This window comes from Macaca mulatta, chromosome 13 (genome assembly GCF_049350105.2).
Source record: "Macaca mulatta isolate MMU2019108-1 chromosome 13, T2T-MMU8v2.0, whole genome shotgun sequence".
Classification (NCBI taxonomy): domain Eukaryota; kingdom Metazoa; phylum Chordata; class Mammalia; order Primates; family Cercopithecidae; genus Macaca; species Macaca mulatta.
This window is the reverse complement of record NC_133418.1, coordinates 100,926,060-100,951,389: the sequence shown is the minus strand read 5'-3', so window position 1 is coordinate 100,951,389 and position 25,330 is coordinate 100,926,060. Positions and strand designations below refer to the sequence as shown.

Here is a 25,330-nt window from a genome sequence, read left to right as displayed (position 1 = left end):
TTACTTTGGAAGTTTTAGTCAATACAATAAGACAAAAAAGGAGGTAATAGATAAAAATGCTGGAAAAGTGATAAACCAGTCTCCTTTTGTTGTTATGATTGTAGACTTAGAAAACACAAGAGATGCTAATTTTTAAAATGAAGCAAACATTTTTGTTTGAGATAATGAGATAGTTTGTAAGGCTGTCCAGATGCAAGCTACATACACCAGAATCAATGGTTTTATTCTACTTCAGCTAAGCAACTAGAAATATTAATAAAAATGAGGAAAATAACCCTTTTACAGTACAAGCTGTAAAAGGATAAGCAATGTATTTAACAAGGAAGATACAAAAATTATATAATGAAGACTGTAAAACTATATCAAAGAACAGAAACAAGATCTGAACAAATGAAACAGTACCATGTTTTTAGATGAGAATACAGTACCCAAAATGTCAGTTTTACCAAATTAGTATACAAATTCATTATAAATTTGGTTCTAATACCAACAGTATATTTTTTGATTGGATAAAATGGTGTTAGAGTGTATGTGGAAGAACAAATTCCCCCAAATGGCCAAGAAATATATGAAAAGGATAGTAGGGTTGGGAGTGGTGGCTCACATCTGTAATCCCAGCACTTTGGGAGGCCGAGGTGGGCAGATCACCCGAACTCAGGAGTTCAAGACCAGCCTGGGCAACATAGCAAAACCCCATCCCTACAAAAAAATTAGCCAGGCGTGGTAGCATGTGCCTGTAGTTCTAGCTACTTGGGAGGCTGGGAGATGGGAAGATCACATGAGCCTGGGAGGCAGAGCTTGCAGTGATCATGCCACTTCACTCCAGCCTGGGAGTGAGACACAGTAAGACTCTGTCTCAAAAAAAAAAAAAAAAAAAAGGAATAGTAGGGAAGACTTAAATTACCAGATGTCAGAAAATGAATTGGCTGAGCATGATGGCTCATGGTTGTAATCTCACCACTTTGGGAGGGCAAGGTGTGTGGATTATTTGAGGTCAGAAGTTCTAGACCAGCCTGGCCAACATGGTGAAACCCTGTCTCTACTAAAAATACAAAAATTAGCTGGGCGGTGGTGGCACGTGCCTGTAATCCCAACTATTCGCGAGGCTGAGGCAGGAGACTTGCTTGAGCCTGGGAGGTGGAGGTTGCAGTGAGCCAAGATTGCGCCACTGCACTCCAGCCTAGGTGACAGAGTAAGACCCTGTCTCAAAAAAAAAAAAAAAAAAAAAAAAGGCCGGGTGCGGTGGCTCATGCCTGTAATCCCAGCACTTTGGGAGCCCGAGGCAGGCGGATCACGAGGTCAGGAGATTGAGACCATCCTGGCTAACACGGTGAAACCTCGTCTCTACTAAAAATACAAAAATTAGCCAGGCGCAGTGGCGGGCGCCTGTAGTCCCAGCTACATGGGAGGCTGAGGCAGGAGAATGGCATGAACCCGGGAGGCGGAGCTTGCAGTGAGTGGAGATTGCGCCACTGCACTCCAGCCTGGGCGACAGACGACAGAGCAAGACTCCATCTCAAAAAAAAAAAGGAAAAAAATTTATTTTCTTTGTTATCACTATTTGTTCATTACTATCACTAATAGTGATAGTAACAATGACAGTTTGAAACTTACTTCTAAGGAGTTTGTCCTGTAGAAATAAAACACACCAATTATACAGATGTATGTACAGAGATGTTTATTGCAGCATTGATCATAGTAACAAAAATTTAGAAACAAAGTAGATCCCATCACTAAGGGAATGGCTGGATAAATCGTGAACTCTATGCATCCACTTGAAAAATGAACTAGAGCTATAGCAGTTGACATGGAGGGATTTCTGTGAAGCGTTTGTTTAACCAGAGTAACATTGTGGTAAAACAATAATAAAACATCCCTATACACATATACATGATTTTATGCGCACGCACACACACACACACACACACACACACACACACACACACCATATACATACCCTGCCCCCCGCCACACTTACATGAGTGATATGAGCATGGAAAAAATATAGACTCTTTTTCTATGTAATTATATATAACTATATATGTATGTATATATACTCGATAATTTTGGCTTACTTTGGAGAGGATACTGTCAGAGGAGGTAGGGAACAAAATAAAAAAGGAATAAAGGGAAAGAATATAACTTTTAAGCACTTTATATGGGGAACTATGTAAAATAAATTAAGTAATAATTTTAAATTAAGACAAAAATTGAGGTAGATTGCTACACTCATGGCCCCAAAGAATCACTCCTCCCTGTAACCACACCTGCACCCTTTTCTAGTCCCCTAACACGTTGACTTTGGACTTGACAATATGACTTGCTTCCACCAAGGGAACAATGAAAAGTTGGGCTTGCCCTCTCTTGCTGCTGGGAAATTTCTGACCATCACATGAAGAAGCTTGAACTAGTCTGCCAGAGAATGAGACCAGGCAGAGAATCGCTTGAACCCAGGAGGCGGAGGTTGCAGTGAGCCGAGATCGTGCCACTGCACTACAGCCTGGGTGACAGAGCAGGACTCTGTCTAAAAAAAAAAAAAAAAGACATTATTGGGTTCAGGTATTGTCAATTGGCTTACTTCGGTATGAAGTTCCCCCATTAACTTTTCTGCCTAATTGTTTCATTAGCTATTGATAATCATTGTCTAGATAGGTGCCTCTCCAACTTTATTGTGCATTTGCAATATAGGTTTGGTCTGGGTCCCTGCCCAAATCTCATGTTGAATTACAATGCCCAATGTTGGAAGAGGAGCATAGTGGGAGGTGTTTTGATTGTGGGGATTACTGTTCTCGTAATAGTGAGTTCTCAAGAGATCTGGTTGTTTATAAAAGTGTGTAGTACTTCCCCCTTCTCTCTGTTTCTCCTTCTCCAGCCATGTAAGACATGCCTGCTTCCCCTTTGCCTTCCGCATGATTGTGGGTTTCCTGAGGCCTCCCTAGCCATGCTTCCTGTACAGCCTATGAAACTGTGAGTCAGTTAAACCTCTTTTATTTATAAATTACCCAATCTCAGGTAGTTCTTTATAGCAATGCAAGAACAGACTAATAAAATATGTATCACCAGGGGTCTTGTTAAAGTGTGTGTTCTGATTCAGTAGGTCTGGAATGAAGCATGATATTTTGCATTTTTTTTCTCTCTTCAACAACACAAAATAATACATTTTGCCTTTCTGTCTTTCTTCCCTCCCTCCCTCCCTTCCTTTCTTCTTTCTTTCCTTTCTTTCTTTCTTTCTTTCTTTCTTTCTTTCTTTCTTTCTTTCTTTCTTTCTTTCTTTCTCTCTCCTTCCTTCCTTCCTTCCTTCCTTCCTTCCTTCCTTCCTTCCTTCCTTCCTTCCTTCCTTCTTTCTGTCTCTCTCTCTCTTTCTTTCTCTCTTTCTTTCTTTTTTTTTCCCCCCAGTCTTGTTCTGTTTCCCAGGCTGGAGTGCAGTGGTGTGATCTCGGCTCACTGCAACCTCTACCTCCTGGGTTCAAGCGATTCTCTGCCTGGTCTCATTCTCTGGCAGACTAGTTCAAGCTTCTTCACGTGATGGTTAGAAATTTTGGATTTCTAACAAGCAAGGGTGTAGATTATTTCATTAGAGCTTTCTATTCTTTCATCAATTATTTGGTTATTCTGAGATATATAGCTTGAACATACAAAAAAGACATGATAAATGTTATTTGCCAAGCTTCAAAATAATAATCATCTTCCAAAGGTGATCAATGAATTTTAAAAAAATCAGTTATGTGCTCATAGGCTTAAGTATAACTTACGTGTTTCAAGCCATTCAAGTTATTCTTTTTAAGGCTCAAATTGTCTCGTATTTGGCCAGTGGGCCCTGCGTTTTGGTTAGACAGATGTTTCAGCCTCATCTTGTGCATTTCCTGCCTCAAATCTGGCATCAATCATTTCTCAACAGAGCCTGGGTTCCTGTGATTGGAAAATGGTATTTAGAGACTACAGTCTATATACAAGGGGTGCTCATTGCTGAGATAGATATTTTCTAGCTCTATCCATTGAGAAGAACTAGAAACAATAACAAGAGGCTTCTAGTCCTTCTCAATGGATAGAGCTAGAAAATATCTTTTTATTTTTTAAGAGAAAATGCATCAAGAATTATGATAATTTCAATTTACATGGAGGGCTATAGGGCTTTAACTTAACTTCTTGTTTTTTTCTTCTGTTTTGAGACAGAGTCTCACTCTGTTGCCCAGGCTAGAGAGCAGTGGCACAATCTTGGCTAACTGCAAACTCTGTCTTCCGGGTTTAAGTGATTTTCATGCCTCAGCCTCCCAAGTAGCTGGGATTACAGTCCTGCGCCACTACGCCCGGCTAATGTTTTTTTTTTTTTCTTTCTTTCTTTTTTTTTTTGAGATAAGAGTCTCACCCGTCGCCCATGCTGTAGTGCAATGGTGCAATCTCAGCTTACTGCAACCTCCACCTCCTGGGTTCAAACGATTCTCTTGCTTCAGCCTCCCGAGTAGCTGGGATTACAGGCGCCTGCCACCATACCCAGCTAATTCTTGTATTTTTAGTAAAGATGGCATTTCACCATATTGGCCAGGCTGGTCTCGAATTCCTGACCTCGTGATCTGCCCACCTCAGCCTCCCAAAGTGCTGGGATTACAGGCATGAGCCACTGCACCCAGCCTAATTTTTGTATTTTTAGTAGAGACAGGGTTTCACCATGTTGGCCAGACAGGTCTCGAACTTCTGACCTCAAGTGATTCGCCTGCCTTGGCCTCCCAAGGAGTTGGGATTACAGGTGTGAGCCACTGCACCTGGCCTAACAACTTCTTTGAGGTTTTTCTCCTGAAAATCATGGCTTCTAATGATATAGGTATACTTATTTTTATTGATGTTGAGATAGGGTTTTGTTCTCAACCCAAGCTGGAGTGCAGTGGTGTAATCATAGTTCACTGCAGCCTTTACCTCCTAGGCTCAACTGACTCTTCTGCCTCAGCCTCCTGACTAGCTGGGAATACAGGTGCATGCCACCACACCTGGCTTTTTTTTTTTTTTTTTTTTCCTGTAGAGATGAGGTCTTGCTATGTTGCCCAAGTTAGTCTCCAACTCTTGAGCTTGAGCAATCTTCCCACCTCAGCCTCCCAAAGTGCTGGGATTACAAGCATGAGCCACTGTGCCCTGCCAGTATAGCCAGTATACTTATTTATAGTAACAATTATTGAAAGTTTAAAATTTTCTTGGTATCTTTTTGTTCATAGGCTATATCCCCAAATAAGAACATACAGTCAAGTTCATTCAATTAATTAATTAATTTATTTATTTATTTATTTATTTTCAGACAGAGTCTCACTCTGTCGCCCAGGCTGGAGTGCAAAGGCATGATCTCAGCTCACTGCAACCTCTGCCTCCCAGGTTCAAGGGATTCTCCTGCCTCAGCCTCCTGAGTAGCTAGAGTTACAGGTGCCTGCCACCACGCCCAGCGAAGTTTTGTATTTTTAGTAGAGACAGGGTTTCGCCGTGTTGGCCAGGCTGGTCTCAAACTCCTGACCTCAGATGATCCACCCACCTCAGCCTCCCAAAGTTCTGGGATTACAGGTGTGGGCCACTGCACCCAGCAAGTTATTGTGTTCTTAATTTCACATTAGTTGAAATTATTCCTTTCTGTGTGGCTAATCTATTAATTAGAAATACAATTCAGTATATTTCCTTTTTTTTTTTTTTTTTTTTGAGATGGAGTTTTGCTCTTGTTGCCCAGGCTGGAGTGCAATGGCGCGATCTCGGCTCACTGCAACTTCCACCTCCCAAGTTGAAGTGATTCTCCTGCCTCAGCCTCCCCAATAGGTGGGATTACAGGTGCCAGCTACCATGCCCAGCTAACTTTTTGTATTTTTATAGAGACGGGGTTTCAACATGTTGGCCAAGCTGAACCCCTGACTTCAGGTGATCCTCTCTCCTTGGCCTCCCAAAGTGCTGGGATTACAGGCATGAACCACCGTGCTCAGCCTCAGTATATTTCTTTAATTTTGATTTTAGGGATTCCTTTTTTACATTTTTAATTTTGTTTCATATTCATGTAGAACATTTATATGGTACCCAAATCAAATCTTCAAAACAAAGTAATTCAGAGGAGTCTAGCTCCTACACCCATCCCTTCCATTCTGTCTCCTCCTCCTCATGAAGGTGAACATTGCTTTCCCTTAGGGTTTTTTTTTTTTTTTTTTTTTTTGAGACAGAGTCTCACTCTGTTGTCTAGGCTGGAGTATGATCACAGCTCACTGCCTCTACCTCCTGAGCTCAAATGTTGCTCCCACCTCACCCTCCCAAATAGCTGGGACTACAGGTGTGTGGTACCACACCTGGCTAATTTTTAGATTTTTTTTTTTTTTTTGTAAAGATGGGATCTCCCTATGTTGCCCTAGTCTAGAACTCCTGCCCCAGCTTCCCAAAATGTTGGGATAATGGACATGAGCAGCTACACCTGGCCTTTTTTTCCCTTGAAATTTGTTTTCACCATTCTTGAACTTGGCTGAAACACCTTTGTTTTTTATTCTCCTGTGAGAAAATATAAGAAAATGTGTGTGTGTGTGTGTGTGTGTGTGTATACACATACACACTTATGTTCATAAATTCCCTTTTCTAAGATAAAAGGTAGCAAATCATATTCCTTATTGCGTACCTCGCTTTTTTCACTTAACAACATATTCTGGAGATTACAGCAGTTCCCATGTCTTTATATAGTTACATAGTACTCTATTATGTCAATGTATCATAATTTATTAACTTAGTCCCCTCTTGATGGATATTTGGATTGTGGTAGAGAGATCTGAGATTAAAAATTATGTTTGAAGGGCCTATGGCGGGAGGGAGAGCCGTGGTAGAGAACGGGGCTGCAGAGACAGGCATGGGTCAGTCTATACAAAGACTTCTTGGCCTGTGAGGTTCTTATTACTGCTCTACCAAGAGTGGAAGGCTACGGAAGTATATTGAGCAAGGCTGTGACATGATTAAATTTGCATTTTGAAGAGATCACTTTTACTACTGCATAGAATATGGATTACAAGAGAAAAGAGTGGGTATAAGAAGACAAATTAGAGGCCGGGTGCAGTGGCTCACACCTGTAATCCCAGTACTTTGGGAGGCCGAGGCGGGCGGATCAGGAGGTCAAGAGATTAAGACCATCCTGGCCAACATGGTGAAACCCTGTCTCTACTAAAAATACAAAAATTAGCCAGGCGTGGTGGTGTGCACCTATAGTCCCAGCTACTTGGGAGGCTGAAGCAGGAGAATCACTTGAACCCAGGAGGCGGAGGTTGCAGTAAGCTGAGATTGCGCCACTGCACTCCAGCCTGGTGACAGAGCGAGACTCTGTCTCAAAAAAAAAAAAAAAAGAAAGAAAGAAAATAAATTAGAAAACCATTGCAATATTGCAATAGCCCAGGTAAAAGATGGATAGCAGCTTGGATTGCGAGAGATGGTGAAATGGAGAGAAAGGAAAAGATAAAAGAGATTTTAGAAAAGAAAATTGGCTACTTGGTGACCCATTGGACCTGAAGATGAGAGAGAGAAGGGGTATCAAGGATGACTTCTAGGTTTCTGGATTTTGCACCTGGATTGGTGGTTTGCTATTTATGGAGACAGTAAATCCTAGGAGAGGAGCAAGATAGTAGGTGATGATTATGTGTTAAATTTTGAACATGTCAAAGTAGAAGTACCTTTGAGATGTCTAAGTGTCAAGTCATCAGTTCGATATATGCATCTGGAACTCAGAGGAGGGATTAGGGCCAGGCTAGTCCTTTGGTGTTCAGAACTGGCCTGAATCCCTAGACCATTTCTGAAGATCAAAGGACTATCCTGAATCTGCGGGAAGATTGGATGTAGTTTATTCCCCCAAATATGAGAATTTTGGCTATGGGAATAGCCAAACAGACCTAGGGTATAGCCATTGGAAAAAAAAAACAGCCCCCTCCCCTCACCAAAATCTGTCTTAATATATTTATAATATATGAACACTCTGCAGCTTACCTGTAGTCTACAAGATTCCTACCTTGCCCGTTGCAATGTATTTGACAGCTCACGCAGTGCTCTTATCCCTGTGATCTCAGTTTAATTCTCTCAACATTGTTGTGAGGTAGCCTGGCCCCAGTTCTCTCTAGCCCGCCCCCTGGCCCAACTCAGCCCAGCTCCAGGCCTCCCCACACTCCCACATCCCTGACCCTGTCCCTGACAGTTCTCCTCAGGCTGGTGTCACTCATGGGCCACACCGTGTTTGAGTCAGGGCATCTCCAGGATAATTCTCCCCACATTCTGGTTGACCTCCATGTGAGAGTGGGCCTTCTGAATCTCAGCCATGGCAAAGACTTTATCGATGACAGGCTGCAGCTGCACAGCACTCCCAGGGGAGAAGTGGGCCAGGACTTGCTCCATGAAGGTCTTTACCAACATTTCCTTATGCTGAGGCAGAGAGAACAGCCCATTAACAGGATAAGGATGAGGTCTCCTTGGCCTCATACATCTTTGAGGGGAAAATCTTTGAGGGGAAAATGCCTGGTTGGCCCTGGTACTAGCCTTGACTCAAAGAGATCAGACGAAACCATGGATGAGGAAAGGTCATTTATCAGTCTAAATTCCCTTGGACACTGGAACCCCTGGAATATCAAGGGACCCTGCCACCCCCCAAATCTCCAAAAGCATGGGAGTCTCAATATGTATCCTGGACTTGGAAGAGAGGAGGAGTCAGCCCGAGTCAAATGAGGAAGTAGGTGGCGGAAATGAGACTTCTGAGGGAGGAAGGGTCAAGCTAACCCTTAGGTTCCCACCCAGAGGAAGGAGAGCTGGCAATGTCAGCAAAGCTTCATAAGCAGGAATTCTATAAGCCAGGGCAGGTCAGAGTCATAACTCAAGAGCAGTGCCCAGAACCTGCTCAGCTCTCTCTGTCACCTACCTTCTGATCCCTGGACCTCAGCAGACTGGCCCACAGACTTCCTCACTTACACAACAGCTTGGAAAGCAGGGGTCCATTGACTTCTGCTCCCCCCATGACACCATACAGAACCCATCGGCCATCTGCAGCTAAACAGGGGAGATTCTTCTCCCAGCAGGAGCCATCAATGCAGTCAAGGATCGCGTTGACACCCACACCTTGGATAGTAGGTAGAAATGGCATAGATATCGTGGGAAGGCAGATGCCCAAACTCCTCCCCTCTGGATCTAGTTTTGCACATTCTCCTGTGGCCCAGGAAACAAAGTGGGAAGCAAAAGCACTATCTAGGAGGCAAGGTGCACTTAGTTCTCCTGGAGAGCTGAGGGAGAAGTGCTAAGCCATGTGGCTTTCAGAAGACCTCAAGCTAAGGAGATATGTCTCATGATAGTTCCAAACATCGACTAACACAGCCTTGAGTACTTTCTCTGGAGAGCAAGAGTATTGTTCTCCTCTGAAAAGTCAGTAAGCTTCCTCCTTAATCACCTCCTTTTTTGGTAATTAAAGCTATGTAATCACCTTGGGTACTGGAGCCCCTGGAGCTTCAAGGAACTCCCCAAATCTTTTTTTTTTTTTTTTTTTTTAGATAGTCTCAGTCTGTGGCCCAGGCTGGAGTGCAGTGGTGTGATCTCAGCTCACTGCAAGCTCTGCCTCCCAGGTTCAAGTGATTCTCATGCCTCAGTCTCTTGAGTAGCTGGGATTACAGGTGTGCACCACTACATCTGGCTAATATTTTATTTTTAGTACAGACAGGATTTCACCGTGTTGGCCAGGCTGGTCTCGAACTCCCAACCTCAGGTGATCTGCCCACTTCAGCCTCCCAAAATGCTGGGATTACAGGTGTGAGCTACTGCGCCCAGCCACCCAAATATTTTTTTTAACTCATCCTCACCATGGTTGAGATCCCTCAAATCTTTTTTTTTTTTTATTGAGACGGAGTCTCGCTATGTCGCCCAGGGTGGAGTGCAGTGGCCGGATCTCAGCTCACTGCAAGCTCCGCCTCCCGGGTTTTTACGCCATTCTCCTGCCTCAGCCTCCCGAGTAGCTGGGACTACAGGCGCCCACCACCTCGCCCGACTAGTTTTTTGTATTTTTTAGTAGAGACAGGGTTTCACCGTGTTAGCCAGGATGGTCTCGAACTCCTGACCTCGTGATCCGCCCGTCTCGGCCTCCCAAAGTGCTGGGATTACAGGCTTGAGCCACCACGCCCGGCCCCTCAAATCTTTACAAGTATGAGAGTCCCAATCATTCTTCTTTCTCCTCCTCCTCCTCCTCATTTTCCTTCTTCTTCCCCTTTCCCTTCTCCTTCTCTCCTACTGTTCCCCCTTTCTCCTCCTCTTTCTCCTCCTTCTCCTCTTTCTTTTTCTTCTCCTTCTTCTTCCTTCTCCTCCCCTTCTTCTCTCTTCCTGCTCCTCCTTCGCTGGGCATCCAGAAAACTCAGAATCATGCATAATACTTGCTCACAGTTATTGTACTAACCTTTATGATGAACATGTTTTTTTCTTCTTTCCTTGGTACATATTTTCTAGTTCTAATTAATAATTTTGCTTCCATTGGTTAGACCATCTTCAGGCTTTGTGAAAGATGCAGTAGAGAGTGGGGATTGTAAAGGAGAAAGAAGAGAGGGTTGGGATGCAGAGGAGGAGAAGGAAGATGTGGCAGGCAGCCTCCAGAATGGTCCCCTGATGACCCTCTACCTTCCAGTATTTACACCTTCCGGTTCCTCCCTTTGAGTGTGGATTGGACTTACAGGCATACCTCTAACAAGAAGGATGTGGCAGAAGTGATGGGATGTCACTTCCAAGATTAGGTCACCAAAAGGTGGTGGCTTCCCTAAGGGACATGGGATACTTTCTTTCACTCTTGCTTGCTCTCTCTGAAGGAAACCACTGGCCATGTTTCATGCTGCCCTACAGAGAGGCTCATATGTCAAGGAACTGATGTCTCTGGCTAACATCTAACAAGAGCCTGAAGCCTGTGACAGCCATGAGAGTGAACTTGCAGGCCGATTGCTCCCCAGGTGAGCCTGGCAATGACCACAGGCCTGGCTGATGCCTTGAGAGAGACCTGGAGCTGAAGGACCCAGCTGAATTGCTCCCAGATTCCTGACCCACAGAAATGGTGGGGATAATAATATGCATTGTTTTAAGCCACTAAGTTTTGGGTAATTTGTTATGCAGCAATAGATAGCTACTAATAGAGGAGAGAAAGGAGGAGGAAAGGTTACAAAAGGGGAGAGGATAGGATAAGAGAGGGAGGGTTAAGCCAGGGAGTCAGGATCAGCTTGGGCTCTCCTCCAAACACACAGGCCCGTGCACATGCACATACACACACACATGCACATACCCTCCTAACACACAGGCCCGCACACACATGCATGCGCACACACACACCCTCCAAACACACAGGCCCCCCTCACACTCTCCTAACACACAGGCCCATGCACATGCACACACACACCCACCTTCCAAACACAGGCCTGAACACACACGCACACCCTGCAAACACACAGGCCCATACACACATACCCTCCAAAGACACACACACACACCCCCTCCAAACACATGGACAAAACCTCCAAACATACACACATACACACACACACACACACACACACACACACACACATCCCCTGTGTGGCCTTCAGAGCCCCCAGAGAAGCCCTGCTTCTTATAATCGAACCCAGCTGCAGCACCCAGCCTCTCAGCTTCTGCGCCATTTGAATGTTCTCCTTGGAGCTCATGGTCACTGGGGGGACGGCGTTGAACAGCCTGGTCGGCTGGATGACAGCTGTGCCCACATCGCCCATGCTGGCATGGATAAGCATGGTCTCCCCTTCTTGCACTCCTCCTGTAGCAACAACACCAGAGCATCCTGAGCCAGTGAGGGCGTGGGGATGGGAGGGCGCAGGGTTGGCTTTGGAAACATAAACCCTCTGTGCCCTGAGGGTGTGAGGAGAGACCAGGTTGAAGGTCATGGGGCCTGAGTCATGGAGGGCGCTGAGCGTGAGGAGCCATCGGAGGTTTTATAGCAGCAGGGGCCTTGGCCAGGGCTGGGCTTGGGCAAGATTAATCCATCGAACGGGGTGGGTTGAGTGTCACAACTGTCCTGAAGGCAGCTCCTGAGCCAGGGTTAGAAGTGTCCAGAGCTCCTGGGATAGGGTTAGAACTGTCCAGAGCTCCTGAGCCAGGGTTAGAACTGTCTAGAGCTCCTGGTACAGGGTTAGAACTGTCCAGAGGTCCTGAGCCAGGGTTAGAACTGTCCAGAGCTCCTGGGATAGGGTTAGAACTGTCCAGAGCTCCTGAGCCAGGGTTAGAACTGTCCAGAGCTCCTGGAACAGAGTTAGAACTGTCCAGAGCTCCTGAGCCAGGGTTAGAACTGTCCAGAGCTCCTGGGATAGGGTTAGAACTGTCCAGAGCTCCTGAGCCAGGGTTAGAACTGTCCAGAGCTCCTGAGCCAGGGTTAGAACTGTCCAGAGTTCCTGGGACAGAGTTAGAAATGTCCAGAGCTCTTGGGATAGGGAGGTCCCCAGGCCACATGTCTGGTCTACTCTGATACCTTTTTGTGTGAGGAATTAACCAACAGCATCTCCTCCACTGCCTGTGAGGGACCTAAGCAGAAGGACAGTTTCCTCCCCTCTGGGGATGGGACAAGCAGCTGGAACTGCTCTGAGAACCTTGCTTTTGCCTCATATTGGTCATAAAACTGCCCATAGGCTGGATGTGGTGGCTCACACCTAAAATCGCAGCACTTTGGGAGCCAAGGAAGGAGGATTGCTTGAGACCAGGAGTTTAAGACCAGCCTAGGCAATATAAGGAGACCACATCTCTACAAAAAATAAAAAAATTAGCTGAGCATGGTGGTCCACATCTGCAGTCCTAGCTACTTGGGAGACTGAGGTGGGAGGATTACTTGAGCACAGGAGGTCAAGGCTACAGTGAGCCACGATCGCACCACTGCACTCCAGCCTGGGCAATAGAGTGAAATCGTGTCTCAAAAACAAAATGAAACAAATAAAAAACTGTCTGTAGTTGTCTCCATGGGGGACATGTCTGGGCTAGCTCTGGGATTAGCGGCTAGGGCATGTCAGGGTGTTGATGAAAGGCTCACATTTTCAGGGCCAGCAGATGCATGGTTTGGGGTCAGCAGTTGGCCTCAGGTGACAGGGCGGGGCTAGTGGGAGGGGATCTCTACAGGGTAGGGGTCCTCCTCACCCACACAGTGCAGCAGCTGGAAGGCGGTAAGCCAGGCCTCCGGGATGGCTGCAGCTTGGGGCAGGGTCAGTCCCTCTGGGATAGGCACGAGGAGCCCTTCAGGGACAGTGACGTACTGAGCCTGGCCCCCACCAGGCAGCAGAGCCATGGCTGCATCCCCAATCTTCCAGTGTCCCCAGCAGCCAGGCCCCAGTTTTGCCATGTGTCTAGATGCCCAAAATGTTGCTTTGTTGCTGGCTTCTGGAGACGGGGAATACTGGCCTGTCTCTGTAGAGGGAGGGGCTCACAGTAAGTGAGTCTGATAAGAGGGGTTAAATGTCAGCCCTCCCTGTTGCTGGAGAGAGAAGGTGGATTTTGGCTTGGAGTCTACTGCAGGTGGGAGTAAATTCTAGGGTGGGAGAAAATTCAGGTAGTCTCCAAATAACAGTAATTGCAGAAACAACTTCACCCCGGAGACAGCCCATCCGGGAGGTCTCCCCTGACACTCCCCTAGCCTGGCAGACAGTGCCGTGAGTCAGGGGGCTGAGGCAGCTGGGAGGAGGCATGGAGTGCAGCTTGCTGAGGTCTGAGACCCTGAGAGGTGGGGCTGGCGAGGGGACATCCTGCCATCTCAGCCCTTGTTTCTCCTACTCTGAACTCAGCTTCCACAAGAAGGTGGGCTATCGTGCCGTCTTTACCAGCTAGAAACTGGATCTGCAACAGGGATGTCATGCAAACTAGCTCTCTGATTCTCTCCAGCTGGGATGAAGGGGAGTCAGGAAGGGTGCTGGCTTGGCTCTGGGGCACAGGGACTCAGACCACGGCTTGCGAGGGGCTGCATTCATTGCTGCCTGACCCAACCTGGGACTTGGATCAGAACAGGCTCCAAATAAAGGGGCCTGGGACCCTCTGCTCTCACACTTCCCAAGTGCACACTAATCCCTTTCTTCCTGAGAGCCAGCTGTCTGGACTTGGGAGCCAAATGGATCTGGGTTAAAATTCTGTCTCTGCCATTTATTCAGTCTTATATCAAATACTACACATGCTTACTATGTGTCAGGCCCTGTGGTAGGCAGAGCAGATTGCTTCTGTCCTGGTGGAACTTACAGTCTAGTGGGGGAAGACAGACTTTAAAGAAGTACACACATACACACATGCACACACGCACACACACGCACGTACACACACGCACACACATGCACATACACACGTGCACACATAATCACATACACACGCACACACACAAACCAGATTTGTGGGAACTAACTGGCTGCTATGAGAGGAGAAGCCAGACATACAAAGAATGATTGAAGGGCATCCCAGGGAGAGGGAAGGGCAAGCTCAGGGCAGGCAGGCACGTGGAGTGCGGCTGGAGGGTGCTGAGCAAGGCACAGGAGCTACTGCTCAGGGGGAGGAGGTGTCAGCAGCCCAACCAGCAGGGCCCCATAGCGAGCAGACAGTTTCCATTTCGTCCTAAGTGCGTGGCCATCTCTCTGGGGGTCGCTCTGGCTGCCACGTGGAGAGGGGGCTGAAGGAAGCACTGCGAGCATCCGGGTAAAATGGAACTGGCGTGGCCCTGGATGGAGCAGTGGGGAGAAGAGGGCTGACTGGAGATCTTCTACAAGGGAGGCTCAGAGACCTAGGCTTATGAAGCGGATGAGGAGTGGAGAGACCTGGGGTCAATCCCAGGCTTCTGGCTTATGCAGTTTCCCGGGCGTCATTCACACTTTCCTCATTACTAGAATGGAGACACAAGGACCCATCTCCTTGGGTGGTTGTGAGGCTCAAATTAAAACATCCACTGAGCACAGTGCCTGGCACAGAGTGAGCACAAAACAACCCGCAGCACCTCTCCTTGCTGATGTCTGTGCCCACTCTCCCAGCATGGCCCCAGGGGTGGGGCTAGGTAAGGGGGTATCCCCGGCCGGCTCTGAGGGCACGATGGCAGGTGCTGCAGTCCTGCTCCTGAATCTGACACAGACACCAAGAATCCATGCCACCCATCTAGCCATGCTGGCCCAGCTCTGCCCAGCTCCCTTCAAAACTGGCTGACGGTCAGTCAGTTCCTGACCCAAGCAGCTCTGCCCCAGGAGCAGGCCCTGGTCCCTAGTGCCCCACCCCACAGTGACTGGGTACCTGCAGTAAGTCCGCGTGGTTCAAGGCGCTGGCCGCCACCTTTAGGAGGACTTCACCCTCCCCCAGGCTCGGCTTGGTCACCTCCTTCACGTAGAGGTTTTCCGGTCCTCCTAGCTTGTCAAAATGCACAGCCAACATTTTACATGAGGACACGGGAGTGGAGGGATGGAAGAAAGGCGTGAAAACTGGGACAGATTTGAAAGGAACCCCCTTCTCCAAATTAGGATCTCCAGAAATCACCCGTCTCCACCTCCCGTTCTCTGTCCGCCGCCCCTCACCGTCCTCACTGCCCGTCTGGCTTCCCTAGCTACATCCCCAGCCATTGCTGCTCCCTGCGTCTTCTCTGGCTGTGAAGAGGGATTTGTGAAGCGGCTTTGGAATGAAAGAAATCGAGATTCACGTCTTAGGCAAGAATGGGACTAAAATATTACATAATGCGCTGTCCCGGGCCCAGGCAGAGCAGGGCCCGCAGACGGTCCCTCTCCCAGGGAGTTAGCCCACCTTTCTGGGGCTGGTGGCTCTGAGAGCACGGGGATGCCCAGCCCAGGAGGACGGAAGCCCCACCTGGAGCCATCCTGCTGGGGTCTCCCTCCCTCCGTCAGCACTGGGGTGCCTGCGCTTCCTGTCTCGGTGCTGCCTGCCCCTGCAGGCCTGGCTCGGGGAGGGACTATTTTATGTCCTGGACAGGAAGGATCGGCAGGCCCATTGCCTGGGATGTGGGTGTGCCCTGTTTGTTCGTTTTAGAAATCTAATGATCAAAGTAATCTCAATATGTTACACAAGTTTGGCCCTCAGGGGCAACGACCTGCCCTGTATCCCTCAACCTGAGGCTGTGGTGGCCGCATTCCTCCCTGCACCCCTCAAGCCGAGGCTGTGGTGGGCACATTCCTCCCTGCGCCCCTCAACCTGAGGCTGTGGTGGCCGCGTTCCTCCCTGCACCCCTCAAGCCGAGGCTGTGGTGGGCACATTCCTCCCTGCGCCCCTCAACCTGAGGCTGTGGTGGCCGCGTTCCTCCCTGCACCCCTCAAGCCGAGGCTGTGGTGGGCATATTCCTCCCTGCGCCCCTCAACCGGAGGCTGTGGTGGCCCAAGTTCCTCCCTGCACCCCTCAGGCCCAGGCTGTGGTGACCGCGTCCCTCCCTGCAGGGGGTCTGACAGGCTGTGTCCTGGGCTTGGGTAACTCTGGATGCTGCTTCTGTCCCAGGGCAGGAAGGTGGCTGAGTGCAGCTTTCCCTTAGGGGCAGATAACCCACATTTGGGGTGAAGGGGTGACCATCTTGTGTCCAGCTCTGTGCCAGCTGTGTGGTGGGCAGAGAAGGCGCAGTGCAGCCCTTGGGGGAGGGTGAAGAGGTGTAGGGATGGGCGCCCAAGGGACCTCTAAAGGCTGTGGGTGTGTAAGAGGGGAGAGTGCCTCAGGCTAGGGAAAGGTGCTTGGATGTGGCAGTGCCTACTTGAGACTCACAATGTCCCAAAGAGTCAGGTAGGTGATGCGCTCCATTTTCAGGTGGGAAAAGAGATTCAGAGAGGTAAAGGCCTCATCGAGGATCACAGAGCTGGTCCACAGCAGAGCAGCCACCAGAACCCAGGCTGTCTCATCACCCCTCCCACCTGAAGGCTGACAAGGAGAAGTGGAGGGTAGGAAGGGGACCATGGGTAGCTGGGCCTCACAGCAGGAGCGGAAAAGACGGATTGCCACATATGGTGCAGAGCTTATGAGGTTTCCCTGTGTGCTGCGAAGGTGGTCTCCATCTCTGAGTGCCTGATTCCCCAAAAGGGGCAGCAATAGGTCTGTTGGAAACCCCACAAAAAAGTTTGCTTTTCTTGAAACAAAGCATCCCCTGTTGTAATCCCCTTTCTTTCAAGATCCAAATTTTCGGTTTGGGTGGTAATTTGCAGTGTCTGTTTCCACAGTCCCCCACTTTTCTGGCTTCAAAAGTCTCCCGAAAAGATCATGTTTTAGCAGAACAAACAATGTCTCTGTGTTAGGCATGGGTGGAGGCCTGTGCCCAGGAACCCAGCTGGTCTGAATGTGCAGTTGCTGCTGCTCATCCTGATAGTTAAATGGGTTTGGGGGGATAATCTCTCATCCAGTGGGCGCCCAGCTCCTCCAGAGGGTTCTGTGACGTTCTGCTGAGTCACCTTGAGGCAGCAGCTTCTCTAATTCCAAGCCCAAGCTTGGGCAGCCCAACAGCTCGGGGGTGACTCATGGTCTGGAGCAGCACCAAGGTTGATACTTTTCCCACCAAGGAGCTGGAGTAGTTCAGCTCTGGGTACGGCGCCAGCTTCCGTGCCTGCAAGACCTTCCCTGGGCTCCTCCTCCCCTTCCTCGGAAGACGTCCCACCCTGACGCTGGTGGGCAAATCCCAGGACTGAAGACTTAGGAAGGGTCTGGGAGAGGGAAGGGCTTGGAATCTGCCCGATGGGCCCCTTGTTCGCCCTGACTTCTGGGGCTGTCTGTTTGGCTACCTGCCTCTGCCATCTTCCCGGCCACCTGCCACCATGGCTCAGGGCTCAAGGCATTTCTCCTTACTCCAGGTGGTAGTCTGCACACAGTTTTATTCTGAAATAGGCAAAAAGCCTGTCCCAAAACTATGTGTCCGCTCTCACTTTTTATTTTTATTTATTTTACTTTAAATTCTGGGATACATGTGTTGAAGGTACATGTTTGTTACACAGTTATACATGTGCCATGGTGGTTTGCTGCACCTATAAGCCTGTCATCTAGGCTTTAAGCCCGGCATGCATTAGGTATTTGTCCTAATGCTCTCCCTCCCCTTGCCCCCCAGCCCCCAATAGGCCCCGGTGTGTGATGTTCCCCTCCCTGTGTCCATGTGTTCTCATTGTTCAACTCCCACTTATGAGTGAGAACATGCACTATTTGGTTTTCTGTTCCTGTGTTAGTTTGCTGAGGATGATGGTTTACAGCTTCATCCATGTCCCTACAAAGGACATTATCTCATTCTTTTTTATGGCTGCGTAGTATTCCATGGTGTATATGTGTCACATTTTCTTTATCCAGTCTATCATTGATGGGCATTTGGGTTGGTTCAGTGTCTTTGCTATTGTAAATAGTGCTGCAATAAACATATGTGTGCATGTGTCTTTCTTTCTTTCTTTTTTTTTTTTTTTTTTGGAGACAGAATCTCGCTGTGTCACTCAGGCTAGAGTGCAGTGGCATGATCTCGGCTCACTGCAACCTCCACCTCCCAGGTTCAAGTGATTCTCCTCAGCCTCCCAAGTAGCTGGGACTACAGGTGCCCGCCACCAAGCTGGGCTAATTTTTTTTTTTGTATTTTTAATAGAGATGGGTTTCACTATATTGGCCAGGCTGGTCTTGAACTCCTGACTTTGTGATCTGCCCACCTCAGCCTCCCAAAGTGCTGGGATTACAGGTGTGAGCCACTGCTCCTGGCTGCATGTGTCTTTATAGTAGAATGATTTATAAACCTTTGGGTACATACCCAGTAATGGGATTGCTGGGTTAAATGGTATTTCTGGGTCTAGATCCTTGAGGAATCGCCCATACTCTTTTTTTTTTTTTTTAAAGACACGGTCTTGCTCTGTCACCCAGGCTGGAGTGCAGTGGCACCATCATAGCTTACTGCAGCCTTGACCTCTTGGATTCAAGTGATCCTCCTGCCTCAGCCTCCTGAATAACTGGGCCTTGGCCTCCCGAGTAGTCTCATGTGCCTGGGACTGCAGACACATGCCATCATACCTGGCTACTTTTTAAAGTTTTGGTAGAGACAAGATCTTTCATGTTGCTCAGGCTGGTCTTCAACTCTTGGGCTTAAGTGATCTTCCTGCCTCCATCTACCAAAGTGCAGGGATTACAGTTGTGAGCCACTGTTCCCAGCCTCCTCTCACATTTTTAAGTTGATATCTAAAATTATTCACCTGGAATATAAATAGTTCAAAAGATAAGGATTTCTTATTTCTTCAAATACTGACATTTTAAACTCTTACAACAGGCTTTTTTCCCCCCAAGAGACAGAGTCTCATTCTGTTGCCCAGGCTGGAGTGCAATGGTGTGATCATAACTCACTGTAACCTCAAACTCCTGAGCTCAAGGAATCCTCCCACCTCAGCCTTCCTAGTAGCTAGGAATACAGGCACATGACACCATGCCTGGCTAATTTTTCTATTTTTCATAGAAGCAGTATCACTATGTTGCCTCAGCTTGTCTTGAACTCTTGGCCTCAAGGGATCCTCCTGCCTTGGCCTCTCAAAATGTTGGGTTTACAGCCTCTCAAAATGTGGCACACACCTGTAGTCCCAGCCTACATCAGGCTTTTAAATATATCTGTTGGGCCAGGTGCAGTGACTCATGCCTGTAATCCTGGCACTTTGGGAGGCCTAGGTGTGCAGATCACTTGAGTTCACGAGTTGGAGACCAGCCCGGCCAACATGGTGAAACCCCATCTCTACTAAAAGTACCAAAAAACAGCCTGGCACGGTGGCACACACCTGTAGTCCCAGCTACTCCCGAGGATGAGGAAGGAGAATCACTTGAACCCAGGAGGCAGAGGTTGCAGTGAGCCGAGATTGCGCCACTGCACTCCAGTCTTATATTAGAGCAATTTGATATTTATTAATATAATCATCCACTAAGAAAGACCCGAACTCTTCTTTAACAGTTAAACGTTTTACAACTGGAACAGCTCCGGTCTGCAGCTCCCAGTGTGATCAACGCAGAAGATGGGTGATTTCTGCATTTCCAACTGAGGTACCTGGTTCATCTCACTGGGACTGGTTGGACAGTGGATGCAGCCCATGGAGGGTTAGCTGAAGGAGGGTGGGGCATCACCTTTCCCTGGAAGCACAAGGGGCGAGGGATTTCCCTTTCCTAGCCAAGGGAAGCCGTAACAGACTACCTGGAAAAATGGGACATTCCCACCCAAATACTGTGCTTTTCCCAAGGTCTTAGCAACTGGCAGACAAGGAGATTCTCTCCCATGCCTGGCTCGGTGGGTCCCACACCCACGGAGCCTTGCTCATTGCTAGTGCAGCAGTCTGAGATCGAACTGTGAGGCGGCAGCCTGACTGGGGGAGGGGTGTCCGCCATTGCTAAGGCTTGAATAGGTAAACAAAGCAGCTGGGAAGTTTCAACTGGGTGGAGCCCACTGCAGCTGAATAACGCCTACTGCCTCTAGATTGTACCTCTGTGGGCAGGGCATAGCTGAACAAAAGGCAGCAGACAACTTCTGCAGACTTAAAAGTCCCTGTCTGACAGCTCTGAAGACAGCAGTGGTTCTCCCATCACAGCGTTTAAGCTCTGAGAACGGACAGACTGCCTCCTCAAGTGGGTCCCTGACCCCCACGTAGCCTAACTGGGAGATACCTCCTAGTAGGGGCCAACAGACACCTCATATAGGCGGCTGCCTCTCTGGGATGAAGTCTCCAGAGGAAGGATCAGGCAGCAATATTTGCTGTTTTGCAATATTTGCTGTTCTGCAGCCTCCGCTGGTGATACCCAGGAAAACAGAGTCTGGGATGAACCTCCAGCAAACTCCAACAGACCTGCAGCTGAGGGACCTGACTGTTAGAAGGAAAACAAACAAAGCAATAGCATCAACATCACCAAAAAGGTCATCTACACCAAAACCCCATCTGTAGGTCACCAACATCAAAGACCAAAGGTAGATAAAACCACAAAAATGAAGAGAAACCAGAGCAGAAAAGCTGAAAATTCTAAAAATCAGACTGCCTCTTCTCCTCCAAAGGATCGTAGCTCCTTGCCAGCAAAGGAACAAAGCTGGATGGAGAATGACTTTGACGAGTTGACAGAAGTAGGCTTCAGATGGTCAGTAATAACAAACTTCTCCAAGCTAAAGGAGGATGTTCAAACCCATCTCAAGGAAGTAAAACCATTGAAAAAAGATGAGACGAATGGCTAACTGGAATAAACAGTGTAGAGAAGATCTTAAATGACCTGATAGAACTGAAAACCATGGCATGAGAACTTTGTGATGCATGCACAACCTTCAATAGCCGATTTGATCAAGTGGAAGAAAGGGTATCAGTGGTTGAAGATCAAATTAATGAAACAAAGTGATAAGACAAGGTCAGAGAAAAAAGAGTAAAAAGAAATGAACAAAACCTCCAGGCAATATGGGACTATGTGAAAAGACCATATCTATGTTTGATTGATTTCTGTACCTGAAAGTGATAAGGAGGATGGAACCAAGTTGGAAAATACTCTTCAGGATATTATGCAAGAGAACTTCCCCAACATAGCAAGGCAGGCCAACATTCAAATTCAGGAAATACAGAGAACACCACAAAGATACTCCTCGAGAAGAGCAACCCCAAAGCACATAATTGTCAGATTCACCAAGGTTGAAATGAAGGAAAAAGTGTTAAGGGCAACCAGAGAGAAAGGTTGAGTTACCCACAAAGGGAAGCCCATGATATTAACAGCAGATCTCTCGGCAGAAACCCACAAGAAGAGAGTAGGGGCCAATAGTCAACATTCTTAAAGGAAAGAATTTTCAACCCAGAATTTCATACCCAGCCAAACTAAGCTGCATAAGTGAAGGAGAAATAAAATCCTTTACAGACAAGCAAATGCTGACAGATTTTGTCACCACTAGGCCTGCCTTATGAGAGCTCCTGAAGGAAGCACTAAACATGGAAAGGAACAACTGGTACCAGCCACTGCAAAAACATGCCAAATTGTAAAGACCATTGATGCTATGAAGAAACTGCATGAATTAACGGGCAAAATAACCAGCAAACATCATAATGACAGGATCAAATTCACACATAACAATATTAACCTTAAATGTAAATGGGCTAAATGCCCCAATTAAAAGACACAGACTGGCACATTGGATAGAGTGAAGACTCATCAATGTGCTGTATTCAGGAGACCCATCTCACATGCAAAGATGCACATAGGCTCAAAATAAAGGGATGGAGGAAGATCTGCCAAGCAAATGGAAGGAAAAAAAAAAAAAAGCAGGGGTTGCAATCCTAGTCTCTGATAAAATAGACTTTAAACCAAGAAAGATCAAGAGACAAAGAAGGCCATTACATAATGGTAAAGGGATCAATTCAACAAGAAGAGCTAACTATCCTAAATATATATGCACCCAATAAAGGAGCACCCAGATTCATAAAGCAAGTCCTTAGAGACCTACAAAAAGACTTAGACTCCCACACAATAATAATGGGAGACTTTAACACCCCACTGTCAATATTAGACAGATCAACGAGATAGAAGGTTAACAAGGATATCCAGGACTTGAACTCAGCTCTGCAACAAGCAGACCTAATAGACATCTACAGAACTCTGCACCCCAGATCAACAGAATATACATTCTTCTCAGCACCACATTGCACTTATTCTAAAATTGACCACATAATTGGAAGTAAAGCACTCCTCAGCAAATGTAAAAGAACAGAAATCACAACAAACTGTCTCTCAGACCACAGTGCAATCAAATTAGAACTCAGGATTAAGAACTCATTCAAGGCCGGGCGCGGTGGCTCACGCCTGTAATCCCAGCGCTTTGGGAGGCCGAGGCGGGCGGATCACAAGGTCAGGAGATCGAGACCACGGTGAAACCCCGTCTCTACTAAAAATACAAAAAATTAGCTGGGCGCGGTTGTGGGCGCCTGTAGTCCCAGCTACTCGGGAGGCTGAGGCAGGAGAATGGCGTGAACCCGGGAGGCGGAGCTTGCAGTGAGCCGAGATCGCGCCACTGCACTCCAGCCTGGGCGACAGAGCGAGACTCCGTCTCAAAAAAAAAAAAAAAAAAGAACTCATTCAAATCCACACAACTACATGGAAACTGAACAACTTGCTTCTGAATGACTGCTGGGTAAATAGCGACATGAAGGCAGAAATAAAGATGTTCTTTGAAACCAATGAGAAGAAAGACACAACATACCAGAATCTCTGGGACACATTTAAAGCAGTGTGTAGAGGGAAATTTATAGCACTAAATGCCCACAAGAGAAAGCAGTAAAGATCTAAAATCGACACCCTAACATCACAATTAAAAGAACTAGAGAAGCAAGAGCAAACAAATTCAAAAGCTAGCAGAAGGCAAGAAATAACTAATATCAGAGCAGAGCTGAAAGAGATAGAGACACAAAAACCCTTCAAAAAATCAATGAATCCAGGAGCTGGTTTTTCGAAAAGATCAACAAAATTGATAGACTGCTAGCTAGACTAATGAAGAAGAAAAGAGAGAAGAATCAAATAGACACAATAAAAAATGATAAAGGGGATATCACCACTGATCCCACAGAAATACAAACTACCATCAGAGAATACTATAAACCCTCTACGCAAATAAACTAGAAAATCTAGAAGAAATGGATAAATTCCTGGAAATATACACCCTCCCAAGACTAAACCAGGAAGAAGTTGAATCTCTGAATAGAGCAATAACAGGCTCTGAAATTGAGGCAATAATTAATAGCCTACCAACCAAAAAAAGTGCAGGACCAGACAGATTCACAGCCAAATTCTACCAGAGGTACAAAGAGGAGCTGGTACCATTCCTTCTGAAACTATTCCAATCAATAGAAAAAGAGGGAATCCTCCCTAACTCATTTTATGAGGCCACCATAATCCTGATACCAAAGCCTGACAGAGACACAACAAAAAAAAGAGAATTTTAGACCAATATGCCTGATGAACATTGATGCGAAAATCCTCAATAAAATACTGGCAAACCGAATCCAGCAGCACATCAAAAAGCTTATCCACCACGATCAAGTTGACTTCATCCCTGGGATGCAAGGCTGGTTCAACATATGCATATCAATAAACATAATCCATCACATAAAGAGAACCAATGACAAAAAACCACATGATTATCTCAATAGATGCAGAAAAGGCCTTTGACAAAATTCAACAACCCTTCATGCTAAAAACTTTCAATAAACTAGGTATTGATGGAACATATCTCAAAATAATATGAGCTATTTATGACAAACCCACAGCCAATATCATACTGAATGGGGAAAAACTGGAAGCATTCCCTTTGAAAACTGGCACAAGACAAGGATGCCCTCTCTCACCACTCCTATTTAACATTGTGTTGGAAGTTCTGGCCAGGGCAATCAGGCAAGAGAGGGAAATAAAGGGTATTGAATTAGGAAATGAGGAAGTCAAATTGTCCCTGTTTGCAGATGACATGATTGTATATTTAGAAAATTCCAGGCCGGGCGCGGTGGCTCAAGCCTGTAATCCCAGCACTTTGGGAGGCCGAGGCGGGTGGATCACGAGGTCAGAAGATCGAGACTATCCTGGCTAACATGGTGAAACCCCGTCTCTACTAAAAATACAAAAAACTAGCAGGGCGTGGTGGCGGGCGCCTGTAGTCCCAGCTACTTGGGAGGCTGAGGCGGGAGAATGGCGTGAACCCGGGAGGCGGAGCTTGCAGTGAGCCGAGATCACGCCACTGCACTCCAGCCTGGGAGACACAGCGAGACACCCGTCTCAAAAAAAAAAAAAAAAGAAAAAGAAAATGCCATCGTCTCAGCCCCAAATCTCCTTAAGCTGATAAGCGACTTCAGCAAAGTCTCGGGATACAAAATCAGTGTGCAAAAATCACAAGCATTCCTATACACCATTAACAGATAAACAGAGAGCCAAATCATGAGTGAACTCCCATTTACAACTGTTACAAAGATAATAAAATACCTAGGAATCCAACTTACAAGGGATGTGAAGGACTTCTTCAAGGAAAACTATAAACCACTGCTCGACGAAATAAAAGAGGACACAAACAAATGGAAGAATATTTCATGCTTATGGATAGGAAGAATCAATATCATGAAAATGGCCATACTGCCCAAAGTGTTTATAGATTCAATGACATCCCCATCAAGCTACCAATGACTTTCTTCACAGAATTGGAAAAAACTGCTTTAAAGTTCATATGGAACCAAAAAAGAGCCCACGTTGCCAGGACAATCCTAAGTCAAAAGAACTAAGCTGGAGGCATCATGCTACCTGACTTCAAACTATGCTATAAGGCTGCAGTAACCAAAACAGCATGGTACTGGTACCAAAACAGAGATATAGACCAATGGAACAGAACAGGGGCCTCAGAAATAAC

At 46.9% G+C, this 25,330-nt stretch overlaps 1 protein-coding gene and 1 pseudogene across 2 annotated transcripts in view; one reads left to right on the top strand and one right to left on the bottom strand.

Moving 5' to 3' along the window:
* The window catches only part of FAM228B (family with sequence similarity 228 member B), a 112,042-nt gene that overhangs the window by 10,474 nt on the left and 76,238 nt on the right, over positions 1–25,330 (top strand). Inside the window, 1 exon segment of the mRNA XM_077960087.1 lies at positions 19,889–19,977. The gene's annotated coding sequence lies outside the window, so the exon portion shown is untranslated.
* On the bottom strand, positions 7,319–16,718 carry LOC144333892 (quinone oxidoreductase PIG3-like; annotated as a pseudogene). The gene is made up of 5 exons (XR_013403024.1): positions 15,246–16,718; positions 13,138–13,398; positions 11,574–11,773; positions 8,888–9,105; positions 7,319–8,397 (listed from the first exon to the last, which is right to left on the bottom strand). The product of XR_013403024.1 is annotated as a quinone oxidoreductase PIG3-like (transcript).